The 17273-nt window shown below is 47.1% G+C and overlaps 1 protein-coding gene across 6 annotated transcripts in view; it reads right to left on the bottom strand.

Moving 5' to 3' along the window:
* Nucleotides 1–17273, bottom strand: part of Fyn (FYN proto-oncogene, Src family tyrosine kinase) — a 203793-nt gene that overhangs the window by 120071 nt on the left and 66449 nt on the right. Inside the window, exon 1 of one of the 6 annotated variants that reach the window (XM_075945342.1) lies at nucleotides 9684–9702. The exons of the other annotated variants lie outside the window; for them this stretch is intronic. The gene's annotated coding sequence lies outside the window, so the exon portion shown is untranslated. Of the gene's footprint in view, nucleotides 1–9683; nucleotides 9703–17273 lie in introns of those variants that run through there. 6 annotated transcript variants of the gene reach the window in all.

Below are 17273 nucleotides of genomic sequence, written 5' to 3' on the forward strand. Positions count from 1 at the left end.
CACTGCCCTGCTCACCCCTCAGGAGGCACTGCCTGGCTCACACCTCACCCCTCAGGGGGCACTGCCTGGCTCACCCCTCAGGGGGCACTGCCTGGCTCACACCTCACCCCTCAGGGGGCACTGCCTGGCTCACCCCTCAGGAGGCACTGCCTGGCTCACTCCTCAGGGGGCACTGCCTGGCTCACCCCTCAGGGGGCACTGCCTGGCTCACCCCTCAGGGGGCACTGCCTGGCTCACCCCTCAGGGGGCACTGCCTGGCTCACACCTCACCCCTCAGGGGGCACTGCCTGGCTCACACCTCACCCCTCAGGGGGCACTGCCTGGCTCACACCTCACCCCTCAGGAGGCACTGCCTGGCTCACACCTCACCCCTCAGGAGGCACTGCCTGGCTCACCCCTCACCCCTCAGGGGGCACTGCCTGGCTCACACCTCACCCCTCAGGAGGCACTGCCTGGCTCACACCTCACCCCTCAGGGGGCACTGCCTGGCTCACTCCTCAGGAGGCACTGCCTGGCTCACACCTCACCCCTCAGGGGGCACTGCCTGGCTCACACCTCACCCCTCAGGGGGCACTGCCTGGCTCACTCCTCAGGGGGCACTGCCTGGCTCACACCTCACCCCTCAGGGGGCACTGCCTGGCTCACACCTCACCCCTCAGGGGGCACTGCCTGGCTCACACCTCACCCCTCAGGGGGCACTGCCCTGATCACCCCTCAGGTTAGAACTTCTGGCCTCTAGATGACCTTTCTGAGAGGACTCCCATCTGCTACCTCAAGGCCCGGGTTTTGTTATGCTTGTTACTGCAGCCCCAGGGAGCAAATGCACAAAATATCAGTACCTAGAAGACAACTCTGCAGAAAAATTATAGATAGATGGTAGGATTAAAAACAGCCAAAGAAAAGAAAACAATTCATTGAACCCCTTCACATTCTCCAGCAGGTAAAGATTTTTAGATCTGTACAAAAAAATGCACTACCCAAGAAAAAAATACCTCAATTGTAATTATAGTAAAATTGCGACATCATGGAATGACATCAATAAAATCAAAAGGCAAGGAGGAGGAGGCAATTATAGCACATGTCTGACAGATACACTGCGGACAATCCAGTAGGAAATAGGTAAAGAGCCGAGAAGGAAAATCAGGAAATAGCCAATGCATACTTAAAATGTTTTAATTTAATCACCAAAGAAAACCCAAATCACAATGGACTACACTAGCATGTTCTGGCCAGACTGGCTAAGCTAACCAGGACAGACATCGGGAAGGCTGGCGAGGAAATGGGTGTGTTCATGGGGACTTTCTCATCCAGTGCAGGTGAGTATGCTCACACAGGGAAGGACATCTCCTCAGACTTAGGATCTGACCCCCAGGGGTACATCCTACACAGTACCGAATATGTCTGTCCTCTGAGGCACTCTGGAAACAACTTAAAACAACTACAGAAGCGCTGAATGGATTCTGATACAGTCATATACAACCCCGTCACACAGCAGCATGAAAGCAGAGGCATGTTTTATTCATATAAAACTTCTAATAGATAAAAACCAACCTTTGAGGTTTAAAAGTGCCGTTGCTGACTACACTTGGTGGAGTTCCCTGCTAGAGACTAGAGGGGCCTAGAAGTTGGCAGCCTCTCAGTGACTTCTCTCCCATCGGCTGTTGCTAACAAGGGTTGAGCTCCCCTGAAAAATCCACCAGCCCTGCACTTACCTACTCTCTGCATTTCTCATGCAAGAACACAAAACTTCCATTAAAACTCCTAGAATTCTTGGCGCTAGCCCAAAGAAATCAGAAACAAAACAGAGCTCTCCTGAGCACGGGAAAGCGGAGGAACACTGCAAATTAATTTAAACAAGATAAGATGAGCTGAAGATTTACAGTGCTAAAAGCTTCAAAGTGCCATTTCATTAAACTGCGTGTTTTATTCACTTAAGATGACTATCATGGTAAAGACATTTTAGATTGTTAAGTGAGGACGGCATGCAGCAGGCAGTTTCAGTACAGTAACACCCACTAGTCTGTCTTTATCTTAATTGAGTTTTAAGTAAAAATTTGGCTATTCAAGGCCAACATCATATACATCAAAAAATGTTTTTCTGGAACCTTGGTTTATAGCTTGCAACATCCTAGAAGGAAAAAATCTTTAAAAAAAAAAAAAAGGCATTTCCATCTTCAGGTGCATAGAAGACCCTGGCGAGAACCATAGCAGAGACCAGCCCATTCCTGCCTCCACCACAGGGCATGGATGGGTGAAACATCTCCAAGGGGGCAGTGCTGGCTGACCTCCATGGAGAGGGAGAGGAGGCTCTCTGGTTTGGGGACACCCTGATGTCAGTCTTCTGGTCATCTGATAGTCAACCGGCTATCATCACACATAGTCCCGGAGATCCTGGTGTGTAGGAGGCCAAACAGACTGGCCTTTTCGGACAGTTCGTTTCTAGGACTTTCTGGAGGAGAGGTTCATTCCCATAACTAGGCCAGCACCCTAAGAATGAGGGCCACCTGCAGAGGAAGTGAGACACACACAATGGCTCTATCCCACAGACCCTACATACTGTGTGTGCTTTGAGAGTGGTCCCAGAGATGCTCTGCTCTCCCCACCCACAGTGTAGAGATCTGTGCACCTCCAACTCACCCCACTTCCCAAAGAGGAGTATCTCTCGCCTCAAGCTCTGTCACCCCAAAAAGAAGCACCTCCCACCTCAAGTTCTGTCACTTCAAAGAGGAGCGTTTCTCACCTCAAGCTGTCACCCCAAAGAGGAGCACCTCTCGCCTCAAGCTGCTACCCCAAAGAGGAGCACCTCTCGCCTCAAGCTCTTGCATAAGCTTTCTGGTGGACGATGGTATTATAAGTTCAACCCTACCCCCCCAGTCCCTAGCTGAAGTTCTCTTGATAGAAGAATAGCATGAGCTTTTCAAGCAATTTTTTTATCATGAATTCTGAAAATGGAGATGAATGATAGAAATCAAATGCAGTAATCAGTTCAGAGTTATATGGACAGAGCAAAGCCACCCAGGCCAGTTCCTTTAAGAGCCTTTCAGTTGGAAGACTGAGTCCCGCCGCTATGCAAGGGAGTCACAAGCCACAGCTGTGGGAAGGTCTGATTTGATTTTGGATGGCCCATGAATTGAGTGGGTTTTGACATTTTTCAATGGCTGGAAAATAAAAGAAACTCAAATTTCAGCGTTGATAAAAGCAAACGTATTGGCACATCGCCACGCCCGTTTGCTTGTGTTTTGTCTGGGGCGGCTTTCAAATGACAATAGCAGAGCTGTCTCCGAGGAGTCCGTATGGCCCACAAAGATGGAAATATTTATAATCTGGCCTTTGCAGAAAACGTGTGCAGGTCCTGAACTAAAAAATCGCTAAGTTTGCAGAAGGCTGTCCCGCTCATTAGCACCCCATGCCTCTGAAACCATCTCTGTGACAAATCAAAAGCAAACCCTAAAGCAGGTGCCGATCCCCCATCCAGGTAAGAGACACAACCCGCTAGAGCTGTCTTTCAACCCGTGGGAAGCAAACTATAAAATTCAATAGTTACACCTACCATTTCTTGAATTAAATGAAAGACAAAAATTCAAGGATATAGCTAGGGACGCACATCCACGGGACTGCTCAGAGGAAAATGGTTTCCAGCCATACGTGCATATGACAGACACATAAGAGGACAAAGTATTAAGTTCTGTGCTGGCAGAACATTTAAAACTGCCAAACACCTTGCTCGAGGGAGAGAAGCACATACATAAACGCATACATGGTAACAAAATCACTACCAGAGAGATGTTGTCATTGGGTCTAGCCGGAGGCTATAGTGAATTAGCTGAGGCACGTTGGTACGTGTCCTCACAGCAAACCTACTTGACGAGTCACAGCTCATGGCTTCAGCTGACAACGACAAAAAAGCACAAAAAGAATAAGCCGGGTGAATTTGCCTCAAAGCCTACGCAGCTTCTCATCATGAATTAATCTCTGTGGCCCCGGGACATAGGTCATAGCTCAAGGTTCAGAACAGGTTGTTGCTGAGAATGAATAAGAGAAAACAGCTACTATTTACTGAATATTTATTACTTGCCAGGTTCTGTGCTGGGCTTCAGTCTAGCCTATCAGATGCATGGGCTCTAGCACTGGTTTGCAAGTTAAAAAAAATGGGAGCCGGAAGAAATGAATTAAGTTGCTATATGTTAGATTATAAATTTGTGGAGAGCTGCAAGCCTAGGACTTGATGTTCCCATTGGCCAGGTTTTGGGGTACGCTCTCCACTACTATAAACTCTCCTTTGAACTGGTACACGTATTGCCAATATAAAGGAATAACTGCATGTCTGGGAGTGCATAGGGGAACAAGAGGAGGAGGGAAGATGGGAGGAAGGATGGGAGGGAAGAGAGAGGGGAGGAAGCGGGGAGAATATGTTTTTTACTCATACATCCAGTAAGTACTGACTGAGTGGGCACCGTGTGTCAGACCTTGGCCAGAGAGTCAGGGATACAACAGCAAACAAAACAGCGAGAAACGTGGGCATCACGGCCATCACATGTGTGAGAAAACCCTTGGAAACAGGATTTTACCATGTAGGTTACAAGCACACTATAAGTAAGGCTGGTGACAAGCAAAATTCATATGTGTTGAAGACACAGGCCAATGAAATTGCAGACATTACACAGACGGAAGAAGGAAGATAAGAAATTTCTGGTAAATTAATTTTTGTGGGACTGCGAGTTGGTCCCTGGGCCTTGCTAGTAAGCGGCCGAAGTACTTCCCCAACTTATTTTTACTTTATGAAGGATAAAAGCGTTTTTCTTCTAAATTTTCACTTAGAATATTTTTATGTATCAAACGTTTGTGTTCTTATTTACTCAAGCCTATTCTTGCATCACGAAGTAACCAGAGAAGCAAATTCTCTGATGCCAGAACATTTACAATGATGCTACTTACAATATTAACTATAAGAATTCTTAAAGGCACAGTAAGAGTATAGTGCGTGGTTACATAGTCTATTCACATAACAAAAAACATCATAGCACTTTAATCATATTAGAAAATTAGAATATGAAATGGAAGAAAGAAGATCAAAGCATACACACAGGAAATAATGACACCATAACACTGTTATCTTGATATGGGTGTGACTAAGAAATATTTTCATTTCTTTGTAGCTTACCACCTTGCCTACACTGAAGACTGTAAAGCCAAGAACATTTTAAAATTTTATTCTAGAAGTTTACATCAAAGAGAAGCCATGCCTCTCTACCTTACCGCTCCAGTTCTACTGGTCACCTGGGACTTGTGAGGAGCTTGGCCGTCAATCAATTTCAGCACTACCTTGGGTGTGAAATACTGTTATTTCATTTTTATTATGTGTTTGGTGGTGCATGTGTGCCATGGTGTGTTTGTGTGTAGATCAGACGACAACTTATGTGGGAGTCAGTTCTCTCCTTCTATCACATGGGTTCTGGGGAACAAACTCAGGTTGCCAGGATTGGCTGCAAGTGCCTTTGCCGGCTGAACCATCTCACCAGCCCTAATACATATTTCTAAATTCACCTGCAAAGAGGTTTCAAAATAGATTCAAAAGTGGCCAAAGCCATCACCAGGGTGCAATGGGTGATTGTAACGAATTCTTCGGCAGTGACAACATATTCATTTAACAAATACACCGAGTGCTGGCTGTGCTTCAGGCACCCTGTGAGGTAGGTACCAGAAGGTCGAATCAGGTCTCTGGGAACAAATGAGCCACAGGGCTGCTGCTGGTCCTCTGCACCAGCTCTCAGCAGGATGCAGGGAGGGGCGGAGCTGGGTAGCAATCCTCAGGAGGCTCTGACACAGCCAGGACATGTGGCCCCAGAGAGGCTGGCTTCATTTCTCTCCTTCCAGCTGCCTCATTTGTAAAACAAGGATAATTCTGACCCAGTTTGAAGCACTGTGGTGCAGGATAAATGCAAAGTATTCCAGGCTTGTTTTTTACCTTTCCAGTGCTCAATGGATTCCACATGGATCTGATAGGCAATGTTGCTTCCTTCCTTGGGAAATTTACATTCACTCTTTAAGAGCCAGGAAATGAGGCTAGGTGGAAAGGGGGAGTTACATACTTTTTTTCTTCTACATATTCAGATTAGCAATCATAGGAAAACTCATTTCCTTTAACAGATAAGAAAAGGAAGGGATTTCAAAGCTGAAGGAAAGTGCACCCCCATTCTCAGGGCAGCTCTAGGGCTGCAGCAGGGGACTGGCACAATTGTGATGCAGTCAGCTGGGGACCAACCCAGCTGTGGCTGGCACTTTGAACTCTGAGAAGGCCTCTGGACTTTCCCTCCCACCTTTTAAGATTTTTTTTTTCCTAAAGCAACATTTTTGTTTGTTTGCTTTGTTGGCCTGGAATTCACTATTGCAGACCAGGCTGGCCTCCAACTCAAGACATCTACCTGCCTCTGCCTCCCAGACAGCACCTGTTGCTCTCCCCAGCCCAGTTCATTTTCTAATTATCAGGAACATTTATATCCATCAATTCCCTGCTACAGACAGGTAGAGGAGAGAAGCTGGGCAGGGTATGGTAGAGGGGGACAGAGACTTGCCCGTGATGCTCTGTGAGGAAGCTGATTCTGCTCACTGAGTGTATGCGCACAAGTGGGCAAATGCCCAGACCCTGGCAAAGAGGTCACCTTAACTCCTGGGTCCTGGTAGTTGAGGCAGAAGTTAAGGACCTATTTTTCACAAACTCAGATTCTTTGTGCTCCCTCTGCTCCAGTAAGGACTAGGAACTGGAAAGCTCCACAGCAATGAGAAACCGAAGCCCTATCCTCCTGCCTATGCTTCATGATGCCACACGAGTGGCTGTGGATGTTGAGATGAATGGACAGAGATGGCTATGGAGGTCAGCCTGCCGTCTTCCTCCGCCCCTACATCCTTTTTGTCTGAGCCTCCTGAACTCCAGCTCCCCAGTGCAAATGAGTAGGCACAGCAGCCGCAGGCGAAATGGACAGAGCTTGCAATTTGTACCCTGGGCGGGGCAACTACATCCATGGCAACAGTCAAGCCCAATTCTGAAAGGCATGATGAGCCGGCATGATGAGCATGCTAGGATAAATTCAGTAACTGCTCCACTTTTTAAAAGGGAGTTGTAAAAATTATCTTTAAAATGCTCGTTGATGCCCTGTGGGTATGAGTCACTCTGTGTGCAGCAGGATCAAAATGGATCTCTATTATGGGTTTCTGCCAGCTCTTTGATTCTGAACAACTTTATTAATGTTAATAGGAGTGATGCACACATCAATGAAAGAATAAATTCCTTGGGTTTAGGAGAGCTTCAATTAGTGATCTGTATTAAGCAATGTAAAATGCTTTTTAATTTTCTTTCAAGTAATGAGACATCACCCCAGCAGGGTTGAAAACGAGGCAAAGGGTAGGAAAGACAGGGAGGGAACAAGCTTTCCAGCCAGCTGGCTCTGCACCCAGGTCCTCAGCATCACTCAGGGAGTAGAGCAGGAGGCAGGAACAAACCTTACCAAAGGGACAACGAAGGAGATGAAGGGAGGAGGAGGCTACACAGAAAACCGAGTCAGCTGCGGGAGGAATTCACTATTGTCCACAACAGTACCGACTGCAGTCGGGTTTTCCAAATCTGTCACCATACTGCTCCATTCCCCCCACCACCACTACCAGAGCAGAAGTTAATACCATCCATCTACTTCCAAAAATATCAAGACAAAAGTGGGAATTTCAGTTGAAAGGATGATGCAGCAGGTCCCCCAGTGAGCAGGCTATCGTCCAGTGGGACAACGCATCTGTGCCTGGCATTTCTGCAAACTCGGCTTTTAACCCTCTTCTACACAGATCGAATTGTCTCTCCTCGTCTTGGAGCAGAACAAATGACAATTCTTACAGAGTATAGTTTAGCTGAACAAGTATTTATAGAAAAAACATGTTGGCTGCAGAAATGTTCCACGCCAGCTGCAGAGGTGCCTGGGAACACACCATTTGCTCTGAATTATCAGTGAGTCCGGGTGTCTCCAGTGCCCCAGGATGAACGAGGAAACTGTGTCTGAGACGGTGACAAAAACACAGCCTGGCGTGTGCACCTCTTGACAGTGTCGACTTCCTCTCAAATCCGCTGCTGCTAGGAATCTGTGCGTGTTCTGCAGACAGCCTTCCCGCAGCAGACACACAGCAAAGGCTCTGCCCGGGCTTTAGTTACCATCCCCAGCACGGATCTGCTGGGCCCTAGGGGAGCTCAGGTTAGACATTCTGTGCAGGTGACAAGAGACGAGGCAAACACTGACCAAGTCTCAAGGCTCAAAGTGTCTGCAGCCAACTTGGCAGGTAAAAAGGCAAGACTAACTACTGCGTACCAAGATGGACTTGCAGTTGGCGCTGAGTAAAAAACTCTTAACCGCTGAGCCATCTCTTCGGACGGTTTCAGTAAAACTCTTAGGTTTCTCAACCCAGGTGACCAGAATCCCGATGAAGGTCTTCTAAAACAGAAGAAATCATTTACCTCTGCTTCTACTCCAGCTTTCTCCAGCAAAACTGTTCCCAGAATCATCTACCTTGGAGCATCAAAATATCCGCTTCCACTAAAATGTCTGAGCATAGGCTACTGTTTCATTTCTTGGAGCAATCTTTTTGGGCCAATTCATGTTTTTAGGATTTTCTAATTCAGGTGATTCTTAGTACCTATGAAAACTGTCATTCAATTATCTGTGCTATCTGGGCTTCATTGGAAGCATTTGTAAGTAAGGATTATAAACTACACAGTCTTTAGGATCCCAGCCAGTTTCCACCATCATATCCTCAGTTTAATTTCATAATTTGTTTCATCTTCTCCAGCCTGGCAAGGGAAGTCATGTGTTGCTAAGGTCATGGAACAGTGGTTCTCAGCTATCCTAAGGCTGTGACCCCTTGTGTTGTGGGGATCCCCAATCATAAAATTATTTTTGTTGCTATTTCATAACTGTAATTTCGCTACTGTTATGAATTGTAAATACCTGGCATGTGACCCCAGTGGGAGTCACGGCCCACAGGTTGAGAACCACTGTCATGGACGGCAGTAATGTCTTAAAACACTGATAACTGGGGCAGGTGTGGAACAAAACCCCAGAGACGAAGGCCACTCGAAGACCCTGAACACTGGGGTGTCCCTGTCCAACGTTAAATAGTATCACTCCTGCAATAATAACGAAGCAACATGCCAAGGATAATTTAAATTTCTGTAGTCACCAGTCTAAATGTAGGATTAGCCAAAGACAAAAACCACGAAAGACAGATAAACACAGAATTCCGTCTTCCCAAAGAGCACTGCATCGATATTGGATATTTACTTTCTAAGGAAATACCAGAAAACATATATCAAATTAGGAATAGGACAAACCACAAAAAATAAAAAAAGCAAAAAAACGATCATCTTTCCCACGAGCGACCTTTCCCCCCTCTAAATAGTTTCCCACAAGCTGAGCTCCTGAACGCACACTGCAGTGTGGATATGGTTACTGGTCTCACTGGGACCTTCTCCCTCAAATCTACAGTTTATGTCAAAAGCTGCTAAAGTAAACCACATAAACTTTAAAAGAACATTTCATTCCTGTGGCATTAAAAGTCCAAGAAGAGACATCACAGGCCCAAGAATACAGAATACAGAGGCAACAAACTCTTTAGTTCTCAACCACATGTGTTTAGGCACAAAAACTCACATTCCTGAGGGTCAAACCTTCTGGAAAGAGCCACCTCAGCCACTCTACCCCCGAGGGGTTCTTTTCTTCCCAGCTCCACAGAACGACAGCTCCGTCAGCTTTCTGTCCCGTATGGGATTTGAGACTGCACTGCAGAACCACTGGATGTGTTTGGTGACCCAGAAGGGAAGCAGACTCTCAAGTTTCACTTTCACGTCACTGAGCGTCTAGGTTTCGGAAACATACATGAACACATCCCATATTACACCCACTGTCACGAGTGATAACCACTTCAATTCTGGTCCCTTGTTGTGAGATATCTGATAACACTGTGTAAAGGCCTGTCACTGTGATTGGTTTAATAAAAAGCTAAATGGCCAGCAGCTAGGCAGGAGCTATAGGTGGGACTTCTGGACAGCAAAAGTTCTGAGGAGAAGAAAGGGGGAGTCGCCAGCTAGACACAGAGGAAGCAGGACATGCCAGAGGAGAGACAAAAGCCACATACCATGTGTTAGCATGCATTAAAAAAAAAGTTATAAGAGCTAGTTAGAAACAAGCCTGAGCTAAGACAGAGCTTTTATAATTAAGAAGTCTCCATGTCATTGTTTGGGAGCTGGCTGGCAGGACAAAGAAAGACTGCTTACAGTCCCTAGTCTTTGTTACCTAGCAACAATGAGCTACCTATGAAGTACTTAACACAATAGCCACCTACAAAGTACTTAACACAGCAGGGCTGTGACCACAAAGGAGCTCTTCCTGTTATATGGACTCTCAGGAGTGTCACTAAGAATCCAATGAGTCACCACCACTGAAAGAACTCAGCGAGGGCTGAAGAAATCCTGACTCTGTTTGAGGCTTCCGTGGCCACTGCTGCATGAGTCCTCCCTCAGCTTCCTTATAAAACCAAGATGGTAGAACAGGTGACTGACGCTTCTCCCAAGTCTCTAACTAGAAGAAAACTCTAGGAGTCTTTGTCAGCCTGCATTCCTCTGAGGAGGTCCTTTCTGCCAGCTGAGTCAAACACCAGACGGAAGCCAGCAGTTAGGTCCTATGGTGCATTCTCCATGGAGAGGTGGAGGCTGGGGACATTAACTTTTCCACCAACTAAGAGCCTGTCAACCACAACGCCTTCCGCCTGGCCTTCTCCTCACTAAAGAGGTCTCACAGGACTATCCAAATGTTGGGTGGACAGTCGAAGAGAAACACCATCAACTAAAATCAAGTGTGAATTCAGACACAATCGGGGCAAACTTAGCTTCAAAATGATTCACTGTGTATCTCAAATTCTAATTTAACTGGGCATCCTGTATGCTTCTGTTGAATCTGGCGATCCCACACACACGCTGCCTCATGCCACCCACTGGTCCTCCCGTACAGTCAGCCCAGCACAGGTCCATCTTCCGGGGCCGAGGAAAAAGGGTTTGCGGGTTAGGCTCAATCCTTTCCCTGCCCAACTGTCCCTCTTGGGCCCTCCTACTGGCTTCACATCGCTGTACGCCTACTTACATCCCCTCCACGAGAGGCTCTCAATTGTCTCCTGACCACCCTTTCAGCCACAGCCCCTTTACCCGGGCAGTAGCCGTCAGTCGGAAGGAGGCAACTCACAGCGTCACCCAGGGCTGCATGAGTCATCCACTCTCGGAAGCAACTGCCTCTTTTTTTTTTTTCTAAATAAAAGGTCATTTATAACCACAAATTAAAACCATCAAATTACAAGCCTTTTAAATACTGAAGTGAAACAAAAAAAAAATGCAGGTTGTGCGAAAGAGAAGCTGGGGCAGAGGCGAAAGGCGGGGAGACAGGCGCAGCTCGAGCGCTGGCTCTCATAGTCTTCTAGGGTTCTGCTTTTCTGCCAGCTTCCAAATTTCTCTCCTGAGCTCACAACAGCTCTCAAGGGAATGGAAGACCCTCCCCCCCCACACACACACCAAGGAACAATGTGGGAAGGGGGGAGGGATACGCGGGGAGGATTGGAGTAAGAAGCTTTGATTGACTTATAAACTGGCCTCTTCCCAATTGGCCCCCAGTGTGGGGCTACCCTCTAAGACCCCAGTGCGATTCTGAGGGACCCCTGACATCTCCTTCAGACTGTGGACCACTCATTCTTCCTTAGGCTACTTGGTGCCCACAAACAGAAGCACCGTGCGTTCCACCTCTGTCTCTCCAGAGCCGAGTCTACACAGCAAAGCTAACCCAGTGGAGGTACCTCCAGCACTAAAGCTTGTCCTACTGGGTCAGCTGATTTCCCTAAGCCCAGCTCTGCCTCCTGGCAGAATCTGTCTCTTCAGTATCCTATCACAGATGACCCTTTTCCTTAATATCCACAACTGGGCTGGGTAGTTTACTGTCAACTTGGTACGAACTCAGATCATCTGGGAAAAAGAAGCCTCAGTTAAGAAAATGCCTCCATCAGATTAGACTATAGGCATTTTCCTGATTAGTGATTGATATGGGAGGCCCCAGCTCACCGTGGAGGGTGCCTTCCCTGGGATGGTAGCTCTGGGTTGTATAAAGCAGGCTGAGCAAGCCATGGGGAGGGGGCAATAAGCAGCACCCCTCCTTGACTTCTGTGTCATTTCCTGCCTTGAGCCCTGGCCCTGGTTCCTTCATGACGCACTGTAAGGTATAAGGGAACAAACCCTTTCACCCCAAGTTGCTTCTGTCATAGTGCTTATCACAACAATAGGAAGCCAACTATGACAAGAACTTGCAGCAAACGCCCAAAGGAAGAGGCTTACAATGAACTACATGACAAAGTAGGAAAAGCGTTCAGTATCCTTTTCACGCCATTAGCTCTCAGCAGCCCTCAAGCAGCTAGAAGACAGAAGTGCCCATGGCCTGGTCTACTCCTGAAGGTGGGGGGATAGAGGGGGGAGGCGTCATCACTAAGCTGGGACTGGAAGTTCAGTCTGATAATTTTGCAGATCCATTCTGAGGAGCTGGGGCACTTGGGTCTGCCCCCCACTGACTCAACAGAGTATCTGCCAATTACCTTTATGTGGTTGTTCTGAGATCTGGATGTGAAATATTTAAGATAGCAATATACGGCTCCGAGGTGGACGGGGAGAGCTGGGGGACAGGGAGTGACACTCTGAGAATGTCATATCCCCCAGAGTTTTACCTCCTCATTTAATCCTCTCACTATCTGCTGGAGAAATAGAACCAAGCAGGTTTCAAACTCACTTCTTTTGGACACCAGGGCTCTCTGTCTACCACATCCATCTGCTCCACTTGGGTCACTGAGTTCCAGCTTCTCTTTCTCGGGTTGGCGCGAGGTCACGGCCTTCTCTAGGCATGCACTTGGTAGACACAGACTGGGCATTTCACGGGCTTTTAACAAGGGCCCTACTGAAGGGATTCATCTAACAGAGGCCTTCTTTATAGACTTTTTGCAACAAAGCTGCGTGCATTATGTAGGTAATTGCAGTCTGTATCTTGAGACATACTTAGGGAGTCGACAAGAATTGCTTTACTTAGCAGATGATGGTGAAAGTGCCATCATCAATGCTGAGCTTTGTCCCGGATGACAGGAAACATTCTCAGCTTCTCACACAGGGAGTCTGGGGAAGCTGGCCCTCCCTGCTCAGGTGTCACCACTTCCCTGCCTCTGGTCTCTGTGTGTCGCCCCGTCCACCATCCCCCTCTACCACTGATCTCTCTGGTAATTCTGATTTACAACAAGAAGGGACTTCCTTAGCCCAAGCTAGGCTAACACAGCTTCCCCACTTACCCACAACAAGGATCTGGGGTCATTTATAAGTTATCATTTGCAACTTAGAAGTCCTATCAATAGGAAACACACTACTGTTAATGCTAAGGTCAGAGGTCAGTCCCTCGGAAGCAAAAAGAATCAAAGCAACAATACTGCAGGTGCACTGTGTCAGTCAAGGCACCATCAGGTGATAGGCAGGTGACATGAGGTGACAGGCAGCCCCTTCCAGTTGCAATCCCCTCAGGAGGATTTAACAAGAGAGGTATCTAAAAAATGACCAGGGCGCAGGAAAACCACAAGGCCTACTGCAGTCTAGCAGGAAGTCTGGAGAAGCAGTCACCATTACAGCCCAAGGCCTGACAGAGCTGAGAGAGCAGACACCCAGGCTTGGACAGGAAGACATAAAGGCTGGTGGGGAAAGCTGCCCGAGGGGAACTGTGCCTGCCCCAGCACAGACACTGCCAGTCAGAGAGACCCCAGGGGTGGTGAGTGGGGGCAATATTCTCACCTCATTCCCTTCCTCCTTCTCTCCCTCTCTTCAGTATGTGGGTGCTAAACCCAACTGCAAACCAGAAACAAAAGAACCCCTCAAGTAGGTCACAGAGGTCAAGCTGCTGGGTCACTGGGGACAGAGAGAAGGGAGGGACTTGTTCAGGGTGCAGAGGAGTGTCAAAGGCCTGCCATCTTACTCAGAGTTGACAGTGTCCAGCGCCCCCTGCTGGGGGGGAGGACCTGGTGCCACTGCAAAGCTCTGGACATTTTTGCCAGAATACAGCATTGATTAGGCAAGCATGTTTTAAAAATACATTCACACATGTATTCATACTTCTTAAATATCTATGGGCATGAGTTCCATGAAAGAAAGAATATTTTACTTTAGTGATGTAGGAAAAACCTCCATGTATTTTATGCTAAGCTTCGTTCTTTTTCTAAAAGAAGTAAAAACAAAAACTCTACACACACAAAAAAAAAGCAACTCCAATCTTTAAAGTGGACGGTAACACCAGGCTTCATTCAGTGGGTGCACGGGGCTACCACAAGGTCCTGCTACCACAAGGTCCTTTCTTTCCCCTCCCCTCCTTCTCTTTCCCATTTTCCCTTTCTCTTCCCCCTTTCTTCTGTTTAATAGCTATGGTTTTCCAGTTAGATTTATCTTAGTAAACAAATGGATAACGTGCCTCCAGGTTTAAGGGAGATTCATCCCACCTTTCAGCTTCAACTCAACTAGCATGAGTTCTGCTGGGCTAAAGCAAGTCTTGGGAGTCGGCACTGACACCCTCTGTTGCATGGGGTGCACCCAGTAAGTGCTTTCTAAATCTCCCTGGGTGTGTGTGCATCTTCTGACAAAGGAGAAAGAGGGTGGCTCCGGAGCTCCCTGGATGGGACAGGTGGCACACGGGTACAGGAGATGGTGTGTGGTTCTAGGACAGCGGTTCTCAACCTGGGAACTGTGACCCCTAAGGGAGTCCAGCAACTCTTTCACAGGGTCACCTAAGACCATCAAAAACCACAATTTATAAATTATAAATTGTAATTTATATTACAATTCACAACAGTAGCAAAATTACAGTTATGAGGTAGCAACAGAAATAATTTTATGGTTGGGGGTCACCACAACATAAGGGACTGTATATCAAAGGGTCACAGCGTTAGGAAGGCTGTGAACCACTGAGCTAGGGACACCCCAGGTTGTTTCTGAGATGATAAAGAGGTGGCTCTAAGTAACCTTGACCACAAGACGAGAGCTTCATTCCTTTCAGGCTCTCAGACTCTAAAACTCAGGGGGCTGCTGCCATGCCTGCAATTTCCTTGTGGTGCCTGAAGTCCTTCCTTCGCCAGAGATACGCGGTCACAGGCTCGGGTCACTAGAGACACGCAGTCACGGCTTGGGTCTTCTGGTTTTATGGCTTTGCTTGCTTGCAAGGATGGATTTCACTTTAACTTAAACTTTGCTGGTTTTCTACTTGAGGTAATGAAGTTTCATTTAAAATTTTAAAAAATTAGCTTCTAATAGAAAGGACTCATCTGAGAGACTACGCGTATGAGTGACAGATGGGGAACCCAGATGACTCGAGTTTGGGGAAACGCAGATACACACAAGCACAGCCCATGATTCAGAGACATCCAGGATTTTGGTTCTAATTGCCAAGCAGGTAGGCAATAATGACTAATTTTATTGCCTTATAAAGAGATAATTCTTTCATTGAAGGTAGTAGTTCTCCCGGCCAGAGACCTGTAACTCAAGGAGAGCAATACTATTTTAGTAAACTGCATTGCGACCTGATTAATGATTGAACGTTCAGGCCCAAAGATTTAGATTAATAGTCAGATGATAATTACAGACCATAAATATGGAGCAGGAAGAGAGAAGCAGTACGCTGCTCTCTCTGCAAGGCTCTAACAAGGGGCTCTTGGCTGTCATTGGGATGTGAGGAGAGGGGTAGGGGAAGCTTCCCTGAGTCACACAGGCCTCTCTGAGAGTACCCAAGGCCACCAGGGGAATTAGATTACAAAAGCAATCTGTCACAGTCTGTGACTTCTTTTGATGTCAGGCTGGTGAGACTGCTGTGTATTATTTCCACGGCACTCACTGATCAGCGGAATCACTTCCAACTGTCGCCTCCTACATGAGCTGGAAGTCTGAGACATGTTTGTTTGCTCTGATCCATCCCCAGACACCCCAAAACCCTTAATTCTAACCTCTCGAAATGAGCATTACATTAACGCTCATGACTCCTTCCAAGTGGAGGGCTCAGGAAGCATGGTGTCTCTTCCAACAGCGTGAGCGTGCAGAAGCCCAACCCACTTCACACACGCTTGCACATCCCTGAACCCTACTCAAGCCCACCCCGTGGGTGAAGCCGGGCATGAAGTCCACAAGGCCTGCTCCCTACTTCAAAAGAAGATGTTCGGTTCAACATATCCTATGCTTCCAAATGTCATGTCAGTTCCCAGCAGACTGCATTCTGGAGCTGGGATACCTCCCCTGTGCACGGCTGTTTACTTGTTTTAAAAATATTTCTACAAAGCATCCATTGTTTTCTCCCCAGTGTGCCACCGCATGATACACTGACAAGCTACTGCTTCTGCATGAATAAGAGGGTTTTCCCCAGTGAACAACGGAGTCGCTGGCACTGGGAACGAGTCTGGTCCAGCAGCAAGCGCTGTATGTGGCCAACGTGGCTACGCACGGCCTTCTGTACCCAGTGGGCCCACAAGCAAACAGTCTGCAGCGGCTGACTCTAGAGGCTCCGTTTCAGACATGACACAGAGGGCTGCTTTTTTGTGATGTGTGGCTTCGGTTGGGAATTTCTTTAGACTTACTGAGCTGCTAGGACAGGGAATAAATAGACTTTAATTTTCAGTCATCAAGTTTAGCTTCAAAAGCAAAGGCTTTAAACATAATATACAGTAGCTGATTTGGTGGTGGGAGTGGTAGTCACACAGCATAGTGTTCAGACCTACAAACTGAAGTGTTGCCAACACTGGACAACACAGGCCAAATTGTTTCTGCACTTCTTATTCTAATGGAATCCAGTTCCGCAAAGGGACTTGTGTTAGAACAAAAGGCAGAATAAAGTTTGTGTCCCATGATTTCTCAGACTGCATCTTTACTGGATATACTTTTGGGGGACTGCCCCATCCCTGACCCCTATAGAAGTCTGTTCTGCTTACAGTGCAGCAGCAGGCCATGTGACTGTAGTTATCTAACATCTGACTAGACAGAAATGAACAACTGACCCAAGAAAGACTTATTCATGGGTGGCTAGGAACTGACAAATAGTGCAGCGTGGCTTAAAATGAAAAAGTTACACCAATCAGATTGCTCTACAAGGAATCTGAAGTTCCAGGCTGATACCGGCTAGCTGTGGTTTGCTAAGCCAACAGATAATGCGTCC

Source organism: Microtus pennsylvanicus, chromosome 1 (genome assembly GCF_037038515.1).
Source record: "Microtus pennsylvanicus isolate mMicPen1 chromosome 1, mMicPen1.hap1, whole genome shotgun sequence".
Classification (NCBI taxonomy): Eukaryota; Metazoa; Chordata; class Mammalia; order Rodentia; family Cricetidae; genus Microtus; species Microtus pennsylvanicus.